Source organism: Chlamydotis macqueenii, chromosome W (assembly GCF_036417535.1).
Source record: "Chlamydotis macqueenii isolate bChlMac1 chromosome W, bChlMac1.mat, whole genome shotgun sequence".
Classification (NCBI taxonomy): Eukaryota; Metazoa; Chordata; class Aves; order Otidiformes; family Otididae; genus Chlamydotis; species Chlamydotis macqueenii.
The window spans coordinates 49,379,486-49,387,443 of record NC_141592.1 but is presented as its reverse complement, the minus strand read 5'-3'; positions in this window follow the sequence as shown (position 1 = coordinate 49,387,443).

Genomic DNA, 7,958 nt, shown 5'->3' with positions numbered 1-7,958 from the left:
CTCAGTCCTCAATCCTCGCCTTGATGCTCGATCCTCGACGCTCGCCTCAATACTCTTCTTGATCCTCACCTTGATGCTCGATCCTCGAGGCTCGATCCTAGCCTTGAAGCTCAATTTTCGCGTCTATCCCTGATCCTCGCCTTGATCCATTATCCTCACCTTGATCCTCGATCCTCACATCGATGCTTGATACTCTCCTCAGTCCTTGCCTCGAAACTCAATCCTCGCCTCGATCCTCGCCTCGATCCTTGACGCTTGCCTCGATCCTTGTCTTGAGGCTCACCTTGATCCTCGATCCCTGATCCTCGATCCTCGCCTCGATCCTCGATTCTCACCTCGATTCTCACCTCGATCCTCACCTCGGTCCACGCCTCGCGGCTCGATTCTCGCCTCGATCCTCGCCTCGACGCTCGGTCCTCGCCTCGCCCCTCGCCTCGATGCTCGATCCTCGCCTCGCCCCTCGCCTTGCCCCTCGCCTCGCGGCTCGATCCCCGCCTCGATCCTTGCCTCGAGGCTCTATCCTCGATCCTCGATCCTCGCCTCGAGACTCGCCTTGATCCTTGATCCTTGCCTTGATCCTCGCCTCGATCCTCAATCCTCGAGGCTCGATTCTCCCTTCGATCCTAGCATCGCGGGTCACCTCAAGGCTCGTTCCTCGCTTCGATGCTCGTTCCTTGCTTTGATCCTCGATCGTCTCAAGGCTCGCCTTGATCCTTGATCCTCACCTAGAGACTTGATCCTCACCTCGATCCTCCATCCTGGCATCGTTCCTGGCATTGATCCTCGCCTCGATCCTCACCTTGAGGCTCCATCCTCTATCCTTGATCATGACTTCGATGCTTGATCCTCGCCTCGATCTTTGAGGCTTGATCCTTGCCTCAATCATCATATCGAGGCTCGCCTCGATCCTTGGCTCGAGGCTCGATCCTCATCTCAATCCTCTCATCTATCCTCGCCTCAATGCGTGCCTCGAGGCTCGTCTCAGTCCTCGATCCTTGCCTTGAGGTGCGCCTCGATCCTCGCCTCGAAGCTCGATCTTCGCGTCCATCCCTGATCCTCGCCTTGATCCATTATCCTCACCTCAATCCTCGATACTCACCTCGAGGCTTGATCCTTGCCTCGATCCTCAATCCTCAAGGCTCGATCCTTCCCTTGATCCTCGCCTCGATCCTCAACTCAAGGCTCGTTCCTCGCCTCTATCCTCCATCCTCACCTCAATGCTTGCCTCGATCCTCCATCCTCACTTCGAGGCTCGCCTCGATCCTCCATTCTTGCCTCGAGGCTCAATCCTCGTCTCGATCCTCACCTTAATCCTCACCTTGAGGGTCGATCTGCGATCCTCAATCATCACCTCGATCCTCGATCCTTGCCTCGATCCTCGATCCTCGCCTCGAGGCTTGCCTCTATCCTCACCCTGATTTTCGCCTCGATGCGTGCCTCTATCCTCATCCCGATCCTCGCCTTGGTCCTCGATCTTCAATCCTCACATCGATCCTCGCCTCGATCCTCGCTCCTCGCCTCGAGGCTTGCCTCGATCCTCGGTCCTCCCATTGATCCTTCCCTTGATCCTTGATTCTCGCCTCTATCCTCGCCTTGATCCTTGGTCCTTGCATCAATCCTCACCTCAATCCTCGATCCTCGATCCTCGCCTCGATCCTCACCTTGAGGGTTGATGCTCGATCCTCGATCATCACCTCGATGCTTGATCCTCGCCTCGAAGCTAGATCCTTGCCTCAATCATCATATTGAGGCTCACCTCAATCCTTGGCTCGATCCTCGGCTCGAGGCTCACCTCAAGGCTCGATACTCACCTTGATCTTCGATCCTCACCCTCGATCCTCTCCTCAAGCCTTGATCCTCACCTTGATCCTCACCTAGATCCTCTATCCTCAACGATGGATCCTCGAAGCTCGATCATCGCCTCGATCCTCAATCCTCGCCTTGATCCGCGCCTCGATCCTTGATCCTTGCCTCGATTCTCGCCTTGATCCTCGATCCTCGATACCCGATCCTTGACCCTCGCCTTGAGGCTCTCCTCGATACTCGCCTCGATTCTCAAACCTTGCCTCGATCCTCACCTGGATCCTTGACCCTCGCCTCAGTCGTCGATCGTTGCCTAGATCCTCGATCCTCATTCCTCTCCTCGAGGGTCGCCTCGATTCTCGCCTCGAGGCTCGATCCTCGCCTCCATCCTCATTCCTCGTTCCTTGAGGCTCGATCCTCGCCTTGAGGCTCGATCCTCATCTTGATCCTCACCTTGATCCTCGTTCCTCAAGGCTCGATCCTCGCCTAGATCCTTGCCTCAATCTTCGCTGCTCGATTCTCTCCTCGATCCTCGTTCCTCGAGGCTCGATCCTCGCCTCAATTCTCGGCCCTCGATGCACGCCTTGATCCTTGCCTCAATCCTCGATCCTTACATCAATCACTGCTTTGATCCTCATCTCGATCCTAGATGCTGGCCTCGAGGTTCGATCATCTCCTCAATCCTTGCCTCGATGCTCAATCCTTGCCTCAAAGCTCGATCTTCGCGTCGATCCCTGATCCTCGCCTTGATCCTTGATCCTTGCTTTGATCATCAAGCCTCAATCCACACCTTGATCGTCGATCCTCGCCTTGATGATTGCCTCAAAACTCAGTCCTTGCCTTGATGCTCTATCCTCGCCTCGAGGCTCACCTCAAACCTCGATCTTCGCCTCCATGCTCGCCTCGACCCTCGCCTCTATCCTTGCCTCGATTCTCAGCTTAATCCGTGGCTCGAGGCTCAATCCTCAGCTCAGTCCTCGATCCTCGGCGCGATCCTCTGCTCAATCCTCGCCTGAATCCACGATCCTCGGCTCTATCCCTGCCTGAATCCTCGATCCTTGGCTCGATCCTCGCCCAGAGCCTCGCCTTGAGGCTTGATCCTCACCTTGATCCTCGCCTCGAGGCTCAATCGTCACCTCAGTCCTCGCCTTGCGGCTTGATACTTGGCCTGATACTTGCCTCGATACTTGAGGCTCAATCCTCTCCTTGATCCTTGCCTTGATCCTCGCCTCGAGGCTCGATCCTCGCCTCGAAGCTCGATCCTTGCCTCGATCCTTGCCTCGAGGCTTGATCTTCACTTTGATCCTCACCTTGATCCTTACCTCGACACTCGAACCTCGCCTTGATCCTCATGTCAATCCTCGATCCTCACCTCGAGGCTCGCCTTGATCCTTGATCCTAGAGGCTCGATCCTTGCCTCAAGGCTCGATCCTCAATCCTAGAGGCTCGATCCTTGCCTCAAGGCTTGATCCTTGGCTCGAGGCTCACCTCAAGGCTAGATACTTGCCTTGATCTTCAATCCTCGCCTCGATCCTAGCCTCAATCCTCGATCCTCAAGGCTTGATCCTTGCCTTGATCCTTGCATAGATCCTCGATCCTCAAAGCTCAATCCTCGAAGCTCGATCCTCACCTTGATCCTCGCCCTGATCCTCGAACCTCGCCTCGAGGCTCAATCTTCGCCTCGATCCTCACCTCAATTCTCACCTTGAGGCTCAATATTTGCCCCAATACTTTAGGCTTGATACTTGCCCTGATACTTTAGGCTCGATCCTCGCCTCGATACTTGAGGCTTGATCCTAGCCTAGATCCTCAATCCTCACCCCGATCCTAGACCCTTGCCTCAAGGCTCTCCTCGATACTTGCCTCGATTATCAATCCTTGCCTCGATCCTTGCCTCGATCCTCGATCCTTGATCCTCGCCCTTATCCTCATTCCTCGAGGCTCAATGCTCGCCTCAAGGTTCGATCCTTGCCTCGATCCTCGCCTTGAGGCTCGATCTTCACTTCGATCCTCACCTTGAATGTTGCCTCGATGCTTGATCCTCACCTTGATCCTCGTGTTGATCCTTGATCCTCGCCTCGAGGCTCGCCTCGATCCTCAATCCTAGAGGCTCGATCCTTGCCTCAAGGCTTGATCCTTGGCTCGAGGCTCGCCTCAAGGCTAGATCCTCATCTCGATCTTCGATCCTCGCTTCGATCCTAGCCTCGAGCCTCGATCCTTGAGGCTTGATCCTTGCCTTGATCCTAGATCCTCTAAGCTCGATCCTCGCCTCGATCCTCGATCCTCTAGGCTCGATCCTTGCCTTGATCCTCGCCTCGCTCCTCAGTCCTCAAATCTCGATCCTCGAAGCTTGATCCTCGCTTCGATCCTAGCCTCGAGCCTCGATCCTTGAGGCTCGATCCTGGCCTTGATCCTAGATCCTCTAAGCTTGATCCTCACCTCGATTCTCGATCCTCTAGGGTCGATCCTTGCTTCAAGACAAGATCCTCGCTTCAGTCCTCACCTCGATACTCGAGCCTCACCTTGACACTCACCTCAAGGCTCGATCCTCGCTTCGATCCCCGATCCTCTAGGGTCGATCCTTGCCTTGATCCTAGATCCTCAAAGCTTGATCCTCGCCTTGATCCTTGATCCTCGAAGTTCGATCCTCTCCTCGATCCTCGAAGCTCGATCCTCGCCTCGATCCTCACCCTGATCCTTGAACCTCACCTCGAGGCTCCATCTTCGCCTCGATCCTCACCTCGATTCTCACCTTGAGGCTCAATATTCGCCCCAATACTTTAGGCTCGATCCTCACTTCGATACTTGAGGCTTGATCCTAGCCTAGATCCTCAATCCTCGCCCCCATCCTAGACCCTCGCCTCATGGCTCTCCTTAATACTCGCCTCGATTATCAATCCTTGCCTCGATCCTCACCTCGATCCGTGATCCTCACCTCGATCCTTGATCCTTGCCTCGATCCTCGATCCACGATCCTCGCGTCAATCCTCGTTCTTCGAGGCTCAATCCTTGCCTCGAGGCTCAATCCACGCCTCGATCCTCGCCCTTATCCTCGTTCCTCGAGGCTCAATCCTCACCTCGAGGTTCGATCCTCGCCTCGATCTTCCCCTCGATCCTCGCCTCGATCCTCGATCCTTGCGGCTAGATCCTCGCCTTGAGGCTTGATCCTCATTTCGATCCTTGCCTCTAGGTTTGATCCACGCCTCGATCCTTGCCTCAGTCCTCGATCCTTGCCTTGAGGCTCACCTCAATCCTCGATCCTCGATGCCCTATCCTCGCCTCAAGGCTCAATCCTCGCCTCTGTCCTCGCCTCGAGGCTCGGCCCTCAACTCGATACTTGAGGCTCGATTCTCACCTTGATTCCCGAGGCTCGATCCTCGCCCTGATCTTCGCATTGAGGCTCAATCCTCACCCCGATACTTGAGGCTCGATTCTCGTCTTGATCCTCGCGGCTCGATCCTCGCCTTGATCGTCGCCTCGATCCTTGATCCTCGAGGCTCGATCCTTGCCTCGAGGCTAGATCCACACTTTGATCCTTGTCTCAATCCTCGATCCTTGCCTTGAGGCTCAGCTCAATCCTCGATCCTCGAGGTCCAATCCTTGCCCCAAGGCTCACCTTGATCCTCACCTCAAGGCCCAATCCTCGCCTCAATCCTCACCTCGATCCTTGCCTCAATTCTTGGCTCGATCTGCAGATTGAGGATCAATCCTAGGTTCGATTCTCAACTCGATCCTTGGCTCGATCCTGGAGACTAGCCTCGATCCTCGATCCTCACCTCGGGGCTCGATCCTAGATCCTCGAGACTCACCTCGATGCTTGATCCTCGCCTCAAAGCTCGATCATTGCCTCAGTCATCATATTGAGGCTCGCCTCAATCCTTGGCTCAGTCCTCGGCTCGAGGCTCGCCTCAAGGCTCGATCCTCGCCTCGATCCTCGCCTCCATCGTCGATCCTTGAAGCGCGATCCTCCAAGCTCAATCCTCGCCTCGATCCTTGCCTCAAGGCTCGATCGTAACCTCAGTCCTTGATCCTCGATCCTCAATCCTTGCCCCGATCCTTGATCCTCGATCCTCACCCAGATCCTTGAGGCTCGCCTCGAGGCTCTCCTCAATACTCATCTCGATCCTCAGTCCTTGCCCCAAGGCTCACCTCGATCCTCGATCCTCAGGGCCCGATCCTAGCCTCAGGGCTCGATTTTTGCCTCGATCCTCGCCTCAAGGCCCAATCATCGCCTCGATCCTCGCTTTGAGCCTCGACCCTAAGCTCGATACTTGAGGCTCGATCCTCGCCTCAATCCCCGAGGCTCGATCCTCACCCTGATCTTCACCTTGAGGCTCGATCCTTGCCCCAATACTTGAGGCTCGATCCTTGTCTCGATCCTCGAGGCTTGAACCTCGCCTCGATCCTCGCCTTGATCCTCGCCTTGATCCTCAGTTCTCGAGGCTTGATCCTCGCCTCGATCCTCGATCCTCGTCACGATCTTCGGCCCTTGATGCTCCCCTCGATCCTCGCCTCAGTCCTCAATCCTTATGTCAATCACTGCTTTGATCCTTGCCTCTATCCTAGATGCTGGCCTCGAGGTTCGATCATCGTCTCAATCCTTGCCTCGATGCTCGATACTTGCCTCGATGCTCAATACTTGCCTCAAAGCTCGATCTTCGCGTCAATCCCTGATGCTCGCCTCGATCCTCGCTCCTCGCGTCGATTCTCGCTCGTCGAGACTCGATCCTCTCCTCAAGGCTTGATCCACACCTCCATCCTCGCCTCGATCCTTGTTCTTCGAGGCTCAATCCTCACCTCGAGGTTTGATCCTTGCCGTGATCCTAGATCCTCTAAGCTTGATCCTCGCCTTGATCCTTGATCCTCTAGGGTCGATCCTTGCCTCAAGACAAGATCCTAGCCTCAGTCCTCACCTCGATACTCGAGCCTCACCTTGACACTCACCTCGAGGCTTGATCCCCGCTTCGATCCTTGCCTCGATCCTTTATCTTTGAGGCTCAATCCTAGATCCTAGATTCTCTAAGCTTGATCCTCGCCTTGATCCTCGATCCTCGAAGCTCGATCCTCGCCTCGATCCTCACCCTGATCCTCGAACCTCGCCTCGAGGCTCAATCTTCGCCTCGATCCTCACCTCAATTCTCACCTTGAGACTCAATATTCGCCCCAATACTTTAGACTCGATACTCACCCCGATACTTTAGGCTCGATCCTCGCCTCGATACTTGAGGCTCGATCCTAGCCTAGATCCTCAATCCTCGCCCTGATCCTAGACCCTCGCCTCAAGGCTCTCCTCGATCCTCGCCTCGATTATCAATCCTCGCCTCGATCCTTGATCCTCACCTCGATCCTTGATCCTTGCCTCATTCTTTGATCCTCAGTCCTTGCCCTGATCCTCGTTCCTCGAGGCTCAATCCTCGCCTCGAGGTTCGATTCTCGCCTCTATCCTCACCTCAATCCTCGATCCTCGCCTTGATCCTTGCCTCGATCCTCGAGACTTGATCCTCGCCTCAAGGCTCGATCCTTGCCTCGATCCTCACCTTGAGGCTCGATCTTCACTTCAATCCTCACCTTGAAACTTGCCTCGATGCTTAATCCTCACCTTGAGGCTCGATCTTCACTTCGATCCTCACCTTGAAACTTGCCTCGATGCTTAATCCTCGCCTTGATCCTCGTGTTGATCCTCGATCCTTGCCTCGAGGCTCACCTCGATCCTCAATCGTAGAGGCTCGATCCTTGCCTCAAGGCTTGATCCTCGGCTCGAGGCTCGCCTCAAGGCTAGATCCTCACCTCGATCTTCGATCCTCGCTTGGATCCTAGACTCGAGCCTCGATCCTTGCCCCGATCCTCACCTTGCCTGTGCCTCGCCTTGAGGCTTGAACCTCACGTCGCTCCTCGCCTCGATCCTCGATCCTTGCCTTGAGGCTCGCCTCGATCCTCGATCCTCGACTCGAACCTTGCCTCCAGGCCCAATCCTCGCCTTGATCCTCGCTTTGATCCTCGACCCTCAGCTTGATACTTGAGGCTCGATCCTCACCTCGATCCCCGAGCCTCGATCCTCACCCTGATCTTTGACCTTGAAGCTCGATCCTTGCCCCGATACTTTGGCTCGATCCTTGTCTCGATCCTCAAGGCCTGATCCTCGCCTCTGTCCTCGA